This window comes from Equus asinus, chromosome 21, assembly GCF_041296235.1.
Source record: "Equus asinus isolate D_3611 breed Donkey chromosome 21, EquAss-T2T_v2, whole genome shotgun sequence".
Classification (NCBI taxonomy): domain Eukaryota; kingdom Metazoa; phylum Chordata; class Mammalia; order Perissodactyla; family Equidae; genus Equus; species Equus asinus.
The window spans coordinates 50,435,217-50,449,775 of NC_091810.1; the positions used below are offsets into that span (position 1 = coordinate 50,435,217).

Genomic DNA, 14,559 nt, shown 5'->3' on the forward strand with positions numbered 1-14,559 from the left:
ACGGGCCACGTTCAATGTGCCCCTAGAAGTCCCACTTTTCAGGAGCCCCCCTCAAGATGCTCACTCATGTGCATGAGGAGGCGTGAACCAAGATGTTCCCTGCAGCTTTGCTGGGCCTAGTGGGAACTGGAAACTATCCAGATGTGTGACAGTGGGGAATGGTATGTCCATTCTATGGACTGTAGCGCAGCCATTAAAAAGGACGAGCAGGGTGCCAGCCCCGTGGCCAGGCGTTTAAGTTCACGCGCTCTGCTGTGGTGGCCCAGGGTTTCGCTGGTTCAGATCCTGGGTGCAGACATGACACCACTCATCAAGCCATGCTGAGGAGGCATCCCACATGCCACAGCTAGAAGGACCTACAACTAAAAGTATACAACTATGTACCAGGGGGCTTTGGAGATAAAAAGGAAAAATAAAACCTTTTTTAAAAATTGAAAAAAAAAAAGAATGAGTAAGAAACTACCCAAATATCCACCAATAGTAATAGAATAAATATAGTGTGGTGTATTCATACAGTGGAATACTACTTAGCAACAAAAAACTAAACAAACTGTAATTACATACAACAGCGTGGATAATTCTCACAAACATCATGTTGCGCGAAGAAACTGGGCGAAAAGGTATCTACTCTATGGTTCTATTTTCTGTAAATTTCAAAATCCAGCAACACTGATCTATGGAGTTCAAAGTCAGGGTCATGGTTATAGGGCAGGGGTAGCAACTGGAAGGGCGTAAAGGGGACTTACATAAATGCAATCACTTAGAAAGCTCAGCAAGCTGTGCATTCATGATTAGTGTACTTTTCATATGTGTATAATATTTCAGCTAAAAGTGGGATGTTTCCAGATATTAAGGGGAAAAGGAAAATTGCAGAACAATATGTGCAGAATGATTCCATTTAGGTAAAACATCAATCACCATAAGACAAGACATCATGTTTCTTTATTTTCATAAATGTACACAAACTTCTAGAAAAAGATGAGAACAGATACCCACCCTACTGATGAAAGGAGGTTATTTCTAACATGGAAATTGGGGTGAGCGGGACAAGGAAGCAAGTTGTCAAAAGGACTTAGTTGCACTGGGATTGCTTGAATTGTTTATAAGGAGAATACATCATTTAACAATGCTAATTATTCGAAGAAGAAGAGGAGGAGGAGGAGGCAGCCACGGGTGTAGGACTCTATGGCCCCAGGTACCCTCTCAAGGTGTTGTTCCCAAGACAGCCCCAAAGACTCGGGTTTTTGCCTTGGTGATGGGAAGGGCCCCAGCACTGCCCTTAGGGCTGTTTCCAGACTCATGGAGACAAGGCTGGAGAGAGGAGAGCATTTCCCCAGTGGAGGTGACCTCCAAGGCAAGGGACACCTTGCTCAGCAGAGATAGTCTCCAAAAGTCCTTCACCAACTTCAGGACCAGGGCAGAGAAGAGTCCACCTAGTCTCCCCAGTAGAAGCCGCTAAGGAGTCATACTCAGAATGAACCCACAGAAATATACACACTGTCTCCCCGAGACACATGCTCACACACACGTGCAAGCAACACTCACACTCCCTTCAAGGCCTCATCCTCATGCACAGACAGGTGCGGGGTTCCCTCCTCACACACAGCACCACGTCTTCATACCAGATTACCAAGAACACCCACGGGGAGCATTCAGATTCCCCACGTCCTTCCCTCAGTGCATCATTAGCACGTGTTGCTTGGTACAGGTATTCTCATCAAGAGTTAGATCTCTGTAGCAGACGGCCCTTGACTCCACTGTGTGCAGTTGGGCTGCACCAGCAACCTTCCTGAGGAGGTGGGAATCTGCCCAGATCACATGGGAGAGCTCTTCTAAATCCCCCACTGCAGACCCTCTGAGAAGCTCTGGGGGCAGCCTGGATGTCTTCCTCCCTCCAGGCCCAGCCCTGTGGGAAGCATCGGTTGGGATGAGCACATGCTCTCTCCTGCTCTCAAGTCCTGGCTTCTCTGTCGTTTCTTCAGCCTGGTCCAAGGCCCCACTGTGTGCTGGAAGGAACATCATTGGTTGGCAGCCTTCAAGTGGCCCACTCAGGAAGTTACCAGACTGTCCCAAGCTGGCCCCTCACCTTTCAGATTCCCTGCCCCTCCGAGGAGACCCAGCAAGAAGAGGGAACTGCCCAGCTGGATGACTCACCAGCAGGATCAGACAGGAGTGACGGCAGAGCAGAGGCCACAGGACAGGAGAGGAGGCTGCAGGATGAGCCCTGAGGAAGGGGCTCCTCCCTGGTGAGGCTCCTATATACCCCCTTTTCCTGCAAACCAAAGATCTCCAGGGATCTCTCCAGCTCTTCTGTGGGCCTTACTGTCTCCAGGAGGGTAAAGTTTAGGGTCTGAAATGAACTCAAGTACCTGTCCTGGCAGAAGAGGGGAGAAAACATCCAGCTCAGAGTTTGTCCCTGGCTTCCCCAACACCCTGTAAGGGTAGAAGGGAACTGACGTGTCTTTGGATCCATGAACCAGCTTGGGTCTCCCTCATCAAGGTGACACACCCTCAAGGGACTCAGCAGAAGGGCCATCTCTAGACAGGGTCCCTTCTTCTAGAAGGTCCCATAGGTACTGGACCTCCCCTGGCATCTCAGCCAGACTCCTGCCTCGTATCCTTGGCACCCACCCCCAGGAGCTCACAGGACGGAAACTCCAAGACACCCACCCCTCACACTGGCTGCCCCCTGCTGGACTGGCTTCCTCCTTCCCCCACCCTCCAATAACCTCTCTGTCTCTGTCTAACCACCACCACCCAGCCCATCTCCCTCACCCTCTACAGACTCCGCTGAGAGGAGCTGCAAGTTCTTAGAGGACCCCTCACTGAAGCTGGTGATGGCCAGGAAAGGGCTTCGGTCTAGCTCATGCCTGGGCTGTGGTGGGCTCTGAGGAGGATCACAAGGCATTCTGCCAAGACTTGGGTTAGCTGCAGTTCAAGCCTTTCCTGCCGGGCCTGTGTGGATACAGCAGTGCCCCCTTATGCGCAGTTTCATCTTCCATGGTTTCAGTTACCCGTGGTCCACCCTGGTCAAAAATACTAAGTGGAAAATTTGAGAAATAAACAATTCATAAGTTTTAATTTGAGCACCATTCTGAGTAGTGTGATGAATCTTGCATCATCTCGCTTTGTCCTGCCCAGGATGAGAATCATCCCTTTGTCTAGAGTATCCACACTGTATATCCCCCTTTTAGTTTCTTAGTAGCCATCTCAGTTATCAGATTGACTGTCACAGTATCGCAGTGCTTGTCTTCCAGTAACCCTTATCTTACTTGGTAATGGCCCCAAAGCACAAGAGGAGTCATGCTGGATATTTGGATATACCAAAGAGAAACTATAAAATGCTTCCTTTAAGTGAAAAGGTGAAAGTTCTCAACTTAATAAGGAAAGAAAAAAATTGTATGCTGAGGTTGCTAAGATCTAAGGTAACTTTTATTATAATACGTTCTTATAATTGTTCTATTTCAAAATCAGTTATTGTTAATCTCTTACTGTGCCTAATTTATAAATTAAACTTTACCATAGGTTTGTATGTATAGGAAAAGAACATACTATATCTAGGGTTCAGTACTATCCGTGGTTTCAGGCATCCACTGGGGGTCTTGGAAAGTATCCCCATGGACAACAAGGGACAACTACATACACAAGGTCACTAAGATAAAGCCATTGCCTTACACCTCTGCACCCCAACCTTTCACATATCCAACTAAGAATTCTTTTTAGAAACATAGGCCACTCATCAGTACTCTAATCAATTGTACTGACAGGGGTTTGGACTAAACTGTCCTATACGTCTTAGGGAACAGCAGATGAGAGTGACCATGACTATAACTCCCCGTAGGATGATCAGGTCCATTTGGAATATGGACTTAGCCAGGCTCCCCATCTGGAAACACATCAACTCAGTGTGTTATTAACCCAGCTGCAGCAACATGCTGGCATTTGACATACCCCGCCTCAAATGACCAGCAAGAAGTCTAGAGCAATGCAACTTTTTGTCACCATAAGGAGAGTTTAGACTAGCTTGTGTATGGAAGACAAGGAGAGGCCTGACACTCACATACCAAGTAGTAGCAATCTCAGCAGCAGCATTTTGCTGACATGGAGTCAGGATCCAGCAATCATTTAAACTTAGAATGTTGCTGTAGCCTGTGCAGAGCATAGAAAAGAGTTCAAAAATTACAAGATGAGGCTTATGAAAATCATATCTGAGTCCAGGAAGTCCATCTTGTTCTGTCATCTTTAGCAGAGGCTGTTCACTCCTGGAGTCAGCAGTTGGAGGATTTCTTTTTTTTTTTTTTAAAAAGATTTTATTATTTCCTTTTTCTCTCCAAAGCCCCCCGGTACATAGTTGTATATTCTTTGTTGTGGGTTCTTCTAGTTGTGGCATGTGGGACGCTGCCTCAGCGTGGTCTGACAAGCAGTGCCATGTCCGCGCCCAGGATTTGAACCAACGAAACACTGGGCTGCCTGCAGCAGAGCGCGTGAACTTAACCACTCGGTCACGGGGCCAGCCCCAGCAGTTGGAGGATTTCTAAGAGTTCTTAGATTGACGTTCTTCATTGGCAGTTGATCAAGTTGAGGAAAGTGGTAGCAGTCTGGGTTGCATTGACCAGTGCCCTACAAACAAAAGCTGAGAGAGAGATTGATGGTCCCTCTTCCCACCCTGACCTCTCAGGCATTCTATCCCATCAGCCAGGGTTGTTGCCCTTCTTCCACAGCCAAGCAATCTGTATGACCAGCCCCTGCAGCAATCACATCACCCTTTCTCCAGTCCTCCCCATGTCTTACACACGACATATGCCCAAGCTCATGCCTAGATGTTTAGCAGCTTCTGCCTTATATACCTTGAGCCATCCTAGAACATCTCCCACCTCCCACTAGGGGAGCCACCTTAGTAGAACCACCTTAGGAGCTGTCACCTCATATTCATGATCATTACCATCAATATCCATAACTGCCCACATCCCAGCAGCCATAGCCAGGCAGCAAAATCAGAACTAGGTTACAGTCGCCCACCTCCTGGCTCCTCTTTGCAACTTGCAAATTCTAGTTATGTGATTTCCCAGGAGTAGGCGTGGGAAGAAAAAAGAGTGAGAAGGATTACTTTTGTGGTTTGAGTGTCTTACAGCTAGTCTGGGCCTCCTCCCTCATTCCCTAACCTCATAATTAAACATTCTATTTAAATGAAAGTTACCCTTCCTTGGAATTGCCCCATTTAGAGCCCAAACTGCCTTTCTTAAGTGTGTGCTCCACTGGGAACTGAGACTGGTTGTCCAGTTATCCTTTTCAGTTTTTCCTTTAAAAGCCCATTCCATCTTTCTATGGCCCTGATTGCTTGGAGATGATACTGGGCATAAAAGGTCCAGCAAGGGTTTCAGGTAGCTATCCACTGCTGGGTACTTTCTACTATAAGGCAGAATCACTGTTGATTGGATGCGCTTAGGGAATCCAAATATGTAACATACTCCATCTAAGAGTCCTTGAGTAGCTTGGCCCACATATGCTGTGTAGAGAGGGATGGCAGCACTGATAATGTGCCCTGGAGTTCCCTTTGTCACTCAACTGTGGAGCTGGCAGTCAGGTACATTTGCTAGGCTTCCTTGGCCTCATGTGCTGGAATCGCTAGGTTTTATTTTGGGGCCCGATCCTGAATGGTAGATGGATTACCAGGACCTGTGTGATGGAATATCCCCAAGGCTGTGGTCCTTACCTGGGCAGTGCAGGCTTGATTAACTGTTGATTCTATTGATGTTCATCCTTGACCGGTCCTTTTCCATGAGCATCCACATGAGTCATGAACAGGGGCTGTGGGTCCTGTGCAATCTGTTGCCATAATGTTTGTCCCCAAAGACTGAGACTTGATCGTTGAGTTGTCCCACTGCCGAGCATCAGATCACCTTGCCAGTCCACTGTCTACTGCCCACGAGTCAGTGAAAAATGTAACAAAGTGAATTTTAGGGAGTGTTTTCCAGGATAAGCCCCATAGCTCACAACTCTACCCATGAGCACAGTACCCTTTTTCATGAGTAATTTAAACAGATTTCTTTGAAGCTGTACAGTTTCGTGGCCAAGCACATCCATCTACCTTCAACTTAGCTGACCCGTTCATGAATCAAGACTAGGCACATTCAGGAACCTTGGCGTACCAAAACCTGGAGAAGCTCTGACACAGACCCACATCTGGGCTAACCACATCTGGAAGGTGAATCCACATTTTCCTGTAGATGTTGGACTCCTCTAATGCCCAGTTTACTTCTTTTCTGGGTAATATCCATTTTGCTGGTGTTTTCCTTTTTTACCCATCCCATGATAGGGATGTCAGGGCACAACAACCTGCTGTTGCTTTCTTAGTCTCTCAGTGTCCACTGATGCCCAATAACAAGCCAGTAGTTGCCTCTCAAATGGGCTACACCAGGTGGCAGTGTCAGGTAAGTACTGTGTTCGTATCCGCAAGGGACTGTTGCCTAGTGACTACATCCTTTGGCCTCAGGCTCCAGTCTCTATAATTGTCTATCACCAACACTTGTAATTAAAGGCTCTTTAGGACTAACTGACCTGAGCGGAGGTTCAGTCTATACAGACTGTTTGGCAATTTCTTTATGTACTTCTGCATCTACCAGCACTTTAGTTGGTGGGTGGTGGTCTCTTTCCCCATCCACCCTTATCTTCTGTACTGCTCTACTGCCACCACGTGGCTGAGCCAGGGGACCTTAGTAGGTTCCCAGCTCTGCATTGGTCCAGCTGCCACTGTCCTAACCCTGGCCTTTCCCCACTGGGAGCATCCCTTACGGTCAGGAGCAGTGTTACTCATCCTTAGAACATCTGTTTCCACAATGCCATCAGCAGGATCATCTACCTGTGTGTGCAGAACGTCCATCAAAGGAAACAACACAGATTAGTTTCAAGGACCATGGTAGGGCCAGTGGCAGCAGAAATGGCAAAAGATAGCAATGAAGCATCAGCATTAACCTGGATAGGAGCAGTCAAAGATCTGATGTAGAAGCAAGTAGGGTCAGAGCCCCATGAAGTCTGGCTTTTTTGAGTCTAAGACAAACAAGGGCCAACTTTTCACAGGAGTTACAAGTTTGGCACACAGCACTGGTTTTAGTACCAGGACCATTGAGTTCTTTACTTTGTAAAAGGCAGCCTTATTCTTTGACTGCCAGAGGGATTCAGTTTTGTGAATCCACCCACATTGTTCAAGAAACTTTACATAGCAAACTTTACCTTATGATGAGTGATTCATCAGTCACTCCTGCTGACTGCTGATGTCACAGGAGGTAGAGCCATTAATCTGGAAACCTTTGGGTTGCCAACCAACAGAACACCATTTATACAGTGAAAACATTGGACAATGTTGTCTCTATATTCTTGAAAGACCTTTCCACTACATGTTGAAGTGATGTGTTATTGGAATAGAGATGTAATTCATCACAGATGTAAACTGTAAACCCTAGGACAACCACTTAAAAATATCTCAAACAGAAGTATAAATAGTAAGCCAAAAGTGGACATAAAGCATAATCATAAAAACTATCCATAAGAAGGCAGAAAAAGAAGGAGGGAAAATAAACAAAGGAGAAATTCAATGTATAGGAAATAGCTGCAAGATGTTAGGTTATAACCCAGATATATCACGGCCTATGTTCAATGTAAAAGGTCCTGTGTTACCCAAGTTGTCTGCTCCCTGTGAGTGCTGTGTGCACATCCGGGGCCTTGCTGACTAGGGAGGGACCGCCCCTCCCAGGGGAATGGATTCCTAGAGCAGGCAAGCACTATCCTGAGCACGCCTGTCAGAGGCACGCTGACCCCCACCCCACCTCTTCTTCTTGTGAGACTGTAACCTCCTGTCCTCACCACCTGGGGCCAGACATCAGACCACCTGGGCAGCTCCTGCACACCACAGGCAACGGAAATTATTCTAATTCGTGAAACTTTAACCTGGTCCCCTCCTTGTCTGCCTTGCCCATTCCTTCCCTGGAAAACCATAATACAGGTGTCCCCGCAGGTCCCCTCACTCTCTCTGCCTCTGACGGACCTCCTGTGGCCCAGTATGGTGGGACATGCCCCCTCCTCTGGGGAACTGGGACTAACAAGCTCTCTTTCAGTGGTCTCCTGATCTGTTGGCCTCACCAGACCTGAATAAACTAAATCCTCGGAACAATTTAAAACAACGAGAGAGAGAGAAAAAGAGAGAGAGCAAGGATAAAGCAAATGGGCAGAATGTTAACAAGGTAACTGTGGGTAACGAGAATATCGACTCTTTTTTTGTACTTTTCTTGCAACTTTTCTGTACACTTGAAATTATGGCCAAATAAGTGTTTTAAAAAATTTTTAAACTTACAACATTCAGGAACTGGATAAGCATTTTATTTCTGTTATTTGTAACTTGCTTTTAGTCTTATCTTCAGTCAAATTCTTGCCCTTAAAAACCTTATGATGGGGGCCAGCCCACACATCCAGATGTACTCACTCATAAACCCCTACAAACCCACACACTCCCACACATACACCCCACATACACATCCCAGACACACACCGATACATATACATCAGATCCCCAAACCTACACTTACACTCCACATATTCTGCCTCACACACACACAACACATACTCACACACCTAAACAGACACCCCAATACAACCATATACATCACACACACACACACTCCACATCCATGTGCACACCCATGCCCTCACAAACACACCACACAATCACCTCCCACACACACACTCAACCTCAACACCCTTTAACATCCACACAGTTCAACACACAGCCACACACATCCACAGTTTTAGAGAAAAAAGGATACGGAAGGCTGTGGAAATGCTCCAGGCTGGAGGAGGCTCATGGGAACTGACAACTCCCCAAAACACCTGACCCTAGGACGGGCAGGGACTGGAGGTGAAGGAACATAGCAAAGCCATTATTTTATCAACGACAGCATTGGGACAGGGCCAGCATATAGGAAACAGGATGTAACCATGTAAATCTATAAAGCTGGTAACTGTAGTTACATAAGAGGCTATTCCTATTCTTTAAAAACACACATGGAATTATTTAAGGTTAAAGAGCCATGATGTATGAGACTGTCTCTCAAACTGTTCTGAAAAGAAGGGTGTGTGTGTGTTTAGAGAGAGCAAATGATAAGATAAATAACATAAAATGTTGATAATAGCTGGATCTGGGTAAAGAGAATACAGATGTAGTTTGGAAAATTTTTTTGCAATTTTTTAATAATTTGAAGTGATTTCCAAGTAAAAGCTTTTTAAAACCATCCAGCCTTTACAAGGTTGCTTGAGATTGGTGTACGTTCAGCGTCTCTGTTATCTGTGCAGTCTGGAATCCCTTACTGGGCTGTCATATTTAACGAGGTCACACCTAGATCTTCTGCCAGGACAGGAGGAGGCCCAGGGTGGCAGTGGAGGCTGCCTGGGCTCCAATTCCAGCTCTGCCACCTCAGCCTTAAATCACCTCTCTGCGTCTTGCTTTCCTTGTCTGTGACGGCACAGAACCAGTGCTGTACAACAGCCAGCTCTCAGTTCTACTGACAAAAATTGATGTTCCCGATGCTCAGGAGAGGTGAGATTCTGGTTTTAACAAAATCCCATTCAGTAGAGATGAGCATCTACAGAAACGGTGAGGAGAGGATCGAGTACCCCAGGGGAGCCCCAGCTCCTAGCCTGCTGCCTGCCAAGACACAGGACAGGGAAGCCCCCAGGGCAGGGCCTCCCTGGCCCCATTAGCCCTCCTGCGCCCTGCAGGACCCACAGATGGCCAGTGGGGGAAATGTAGAGCAGCACCAGCAGGTGCCCAGCGTCCCCAGACAGCGCCAGGCACTTGCCTGCCAGGGTGCCCGCGCTGCTACAGGAACACCGTCTCCCCAGGGCCCGCTTCTCCATTAGGCACAGTAGGCACGGCGCCTGGGGGCCATGATACTTCTAGGGACCCACAAAAATGTAGTAATTTTTTTTAAAATGAGAAGGTAAAAATGACTATAGAGAGAGGGTGAGAAAGGAGCGCGGCCTTCTCTCCAGGGTCGCCCGGGCCCTCCGGCCTTGGGCTGGGGGATGGCCGCGGGGCCAGGGGGTGGCCGCGGGCTCCGTCCTGCAGAGCCCGAGAGCCTGCGCCGCGGCTGCCGCGCGCCGTCCCGACCTTGAAGCAGCAGCGACCCTCGCCCCACCCCCACCTCCGCGACCTAACGGCGGCGGCCTCCGGAGCGCGGGCGCTGCCCACCCCAGACTCCAGGCCCAACCTTGCGAGGCCCCGGCAAAGCCCGCGCCGAGCCGCCGAGCCGCCGAGCACGCGGTGCAGCCGTTGGGCGCCGAGCGCGGCGGGGCCGGAAGGATGGCGGCCGCTGGAAGGCCGCGGAGGGCCGTTAGGCGGCGCTGCCGGGCGCGGGCTCGGCGCCCCTGAGCCTGGGCGCCGCGCAGATCCGGGACGTGGGGGTGACCGCTGTGTCCCAGCGGGGCGAGCTCTCCCCTCGTCCGGACAACGCGGGACAAAGCCCTTAGGGGCCCTGAAGGTGAGGAGCCCCGGTCGACGACGGGGAACGGCCCGCGGGCCCGCGGGCGGGCGGTCCTCCTCCGATCAGACCTTGACGTCAGAAGACAGAAAAGGTAGAAAAACAGATCGCATTTGGCCCCTAGGAAGTGACCGCCACCCTTTGGGAAGAGTTACTGGCCGTTTATGGAAGGCCTGTGTATATAATATGAAAAAGCTGCTCTCGACTTTCTCCTCAGCCTTTCAAAAGAAAACTTGGCTACCTTTAGGCCTTCTAGATGTAAAGAGGTGGCCGACGTATGATAGAAAGTCACACGTCTTGGAAATGCCCGTTTGTTTTCAAAAATATAAGAAATGTCTTCCAGAAGTGACTTTTGGAAGTGGAATTGTTAGCCCACCGCTAGAAGCGACAGCAGGAGCGACACACGTCCACGTTTGTGCAGTGGGTTAGAGGCGATGGAGGAGAAGACCTTGAGGAGGAAGAAACGAAGGCTCTGTGCCAGAGCGGTCATGTTTAGAAGACATTTTCCTATTATAACCATTGTTTTATGTGTGCATTTTATTCCTCACTACTGTTTACATAGTTGACAACAAGTACTTTTCTGAAATACCTAGTCTTTCGAGATGTTCTAAAGTGCCTGATGAATGTTAAAAGTAGAGGTAGTAAAGACATTTTGTAAATAGCTTTTTGTTAAGATTCATATGAATATTGTTTCTTTTGGGGGGAATGGCCAGACCACGTCTTTGAACAGCACACACTGTGTTTGTGCATCAGTTCAAGGGAGGAGAGGGAAGTGCAAAGAGCTCTGTGCTGGTGTGTCGATAGTGAGCAGGATTAACCGTTGTCCCTGATGTTCCTGCGCTTTGTTTTACTTTGCTGTATATATAATGTATATAATGGACAGATGAGTCCTAATTTACAACATCTAGTCTTTCTAGATGTTAAAGAGGTTACCAGTGTATGACAAAAACAGAGTTAGTAAACTAATACATTTTGTGTTCAAATTCCTAGGGAAGATTGTCTTCTGAAGAGTTGAGCATTCTCACTCACTGGGTTGGTGGAGGAGGGAGAGAAGGGAAAGGTTGATCTTAGGCTAGAGTGTTCACATTTCAAAGAAACTTTCAGATTCTGTTCCATGTGTTTATTCAAGACTGCTGTGTGTGTAGTGGACAAGTTAAGTCCTTATTTGAAACATCTCGTCCATCTAGATGTTTAGAAGTGCCCGACGTATGTTAAATGTAGAGGGAGTAAAACATCATTTTGTAAATATTTTTTTGGTAAAATTCATGCGAAATGTTGCTTTTTGGAAGTGGAATTGTTAAACTCCCTTTGGGAACAGTGTTGTATTGTCTATACTTGCTCAGTGGTTTGGAGGAGGTGGGAGGGAAAGAATTGCAAATGGTAATGTGCTAGTGTGTGCATACTTGGACATTTTCAGACAAAACCATTTTTTATAATATGCATTTTGTTTTTCTGTGTATATTGTGTACATAATGGACAAATGAGTCGTAATTTTGCAACATCTAGTCTTTAGATGTTAAAAGAGGTTGCCAGTGTATGACAAAGTAGTTAGTAAAACTAGTATACTTTGTACACTTTATGTTGAAATTCATGGGAAAGCTTGTCTTCTGTAAATGGTTTTTGGAAATGAATTTGTTCAACCACCCCTAGGCATTACTCATGCCTGTACTTGTCCACTGGATTGGTGATGGAGAGGGGGAGGTGGGCAAGGGAATGGTTCCGGCCAAAATGGTCATATTTAGAAGATAGCTCAGATTATAACTGTTGTGACATGTGCAATTTTATTTAACAGGACTGTGTACATGGTGGACAAGTAAGTTCTTATATGAAATATCTAGTCTTTCTAGATATTTAGAAGTGTTTGGTGTATTTAAAAATAGAAGTAAATAAAGTAACACTTCTTGTAAATAGCTTTTAAAAACAGATGGGAAATGTTGTCTTTGGAAATGGAATTGTTAAAGCACCTATCTGAACAGTTTACTCTGTACTTGTTCATTGGGTCGAGGGAGGTGGGAGGGAAGAACTTGCAAAGAATGTTTTGCTACTGTGCACTGGAAATTTCAGCTTATCCATTGCCCTATGTTATGTGCATTTCGTTTAACTTTACCGTATATATTGTGTATATACTGGACAAAAGGGTCCTAATTCTATAATAACTAGTCTCCAGATATTCAAGAGGTTGCCACTGTATGACAAAAGTAGAGTTAGTAAACTAACACATTTTGTACCCAAAAAATGACTATAATAATAATAATGAATATATAATATTAAATCCAGCCTGGATTATATTCATCTTTGTATGGATGAAGTTGTAAAATATAGTTTTTAATACTTGTTGATGCAAGTAATCAATAATCGTCCTATAATAAGACAGAGGTTTTATTTGAGGCAAGCGGAACACTAGCCGGGAAGTGCAGTCTTCTCCAAGGAAGGAAGCACTTGGAGCAGCAGGGTTTTCAGCGCAATGTAGACCATTTCAGAACAGAGAACACACATCAAGGATGACAGGGATGCATTTTCTTTTTCTCAAGGTCTCAAGACATATTTTGTTTACAGATTAGCACGTACACAGCAGGTCAACATGAGCCTGTTGCCCTGGGAAGGGAGATCCATCTGGCATCGCAAGAAGGGAGGCGTTAACTTTTATCTTCAAAGAGCACATTCTTTACTGTAGGGCAGTGATTGAATGCATCCTTTCCTTAAGGGTGAAAGGAGATGTACAGTGTATGATTGACAGGCCATAAGTCAGGCTTCCTTAGTTCACATAATGTTCAGGCCAAATCAGGTATGACCAGAATGGCTTCCCCATACAGCTTAATATGCAAAAATTTCTTAGCATATTTTTTTGTGCATGAAGGGGCTTGTGCAGGTAAAAGTGCCTGGAGGCCATGATGGTCACAATGCAGCCTGTATCTCTCCTGCCACCATCCTGTGTTGCTTTGGCTGGGGACAACACACAGGCGAAGTAGAACATAGAAGAACTGGGGCTGCTGGTAGGACACTAGGAATCAGGGCAGCCCCTCACATTTGGACTGAGGCAAGAGACCCATGGAGACCGGGGGACAGGTCTTTTGGGATCAGACTGGCATGGGCTTCGCTCAATCAGAACAGAGGACGTCTGGAGGATCCCCCGCCCTGCCATGCCAGCTGCTTCTAGCAGCCAGGTGGGAGAGGGCTGGTGGAGAGGGGCGTCTGGACCATGGCCACTTTTGTACTCTCAGGAAGTCCGGTCTGTGTGGATGTGCTGCATCCTCCTCTGATGGAGATTCCCCGTGTCTCTCTCAGTCTCTACTCTGACAGAGTGACCCTCACTAACTAGTGTCTCCTTTGAGTCCCTCATCCTCTCTGATTCAGATTCAGCCCCTCAGGAGGTCCTTTGCCTTCCTCATCCAACCAAAGCATTAGGCAAATCCCTTGAAGTAGTCTGCGTTGTTCCCCAGTTTACAGATAGGGAACATGACATCCCCTCATCAGTCAGTCACTCTCCACAGCTGCAGGCAGAGGGAATGTAACCCCCAGGCATCTCCTGGGGAGGCTGTGAGGGGGGCAGCTGTGAGCCATTAGCAGTGGACATGACATTCCACATACAAAAGACTGGGTGATGGGAGCAGCAGCCCAGGGAGGGGATCTGGGCAGGGCACTAACAGCATCTACTACAATAGTCCTTCTCCCCAGGCCCCACCCAGGGACCAACATCCCAGAAGCACTTCAGAACCAATCTGTTCAAAACTGAACTTGTCATCTCCCCACACTCATCTCATACCTGCCCCAGGAATCTGAATAGCCCATGTCATTCTCTCAGGAAGCGCCACCATTGTGAGGCTCCCCAGGGAACCAACCTGCCTCATCCTCTCTGCCATGACTCCATCCCAGTCAGCCCCACCCTCTGTCAGCCTCTGGGCCAACCCTCCTTCCACTCTCTCTTCCCTCTCTGCTCTTGGCCACTGCCCTGGGGGGACATGTCCTTGCTGGTCTCCCTCACCATTCACCCTGCTAAATACACACACACACACACACATTGAAGCCAGGG

At 47.3% G+C, this 14,559-nt stretch overlaps 1 long non-coding RNA gene across 2 annotated transcripts; it reads right to left on the bottom strand.

Moving 5' to 3' along the window:
• Positions 1 to 976: 976 nt before the first annotated feature.
• Positions 977 to 12,870, bottom strand: LOC139041358 (uncharacterized). Of its 2 annotated transcripts, XR_011496364.1 has the most exons (5): positions 10,260 to 12,870; positions 5,714 to 8,902; positions 4,065 to 4,633; positions 2,155 to 3,039; positions 977 to 2,006 (listed from the first exon to the last, which is right to left on the bottom strand). It is a non-coding gene; the product is annotated as an uncharacterized lncRNA (long non-coding RNA). The 2 variants fall into 2 exon arrangements; XR_011496363.1 differs by lacking the exons at positions 977 to 2,006; positions 2,155 to 3,039 and having other exon boundaries at positions 3,058 to 4,633.
• Between the last annotated feature and the right edge of the window lie 1,689 nt (positions 12,871 to 14,559).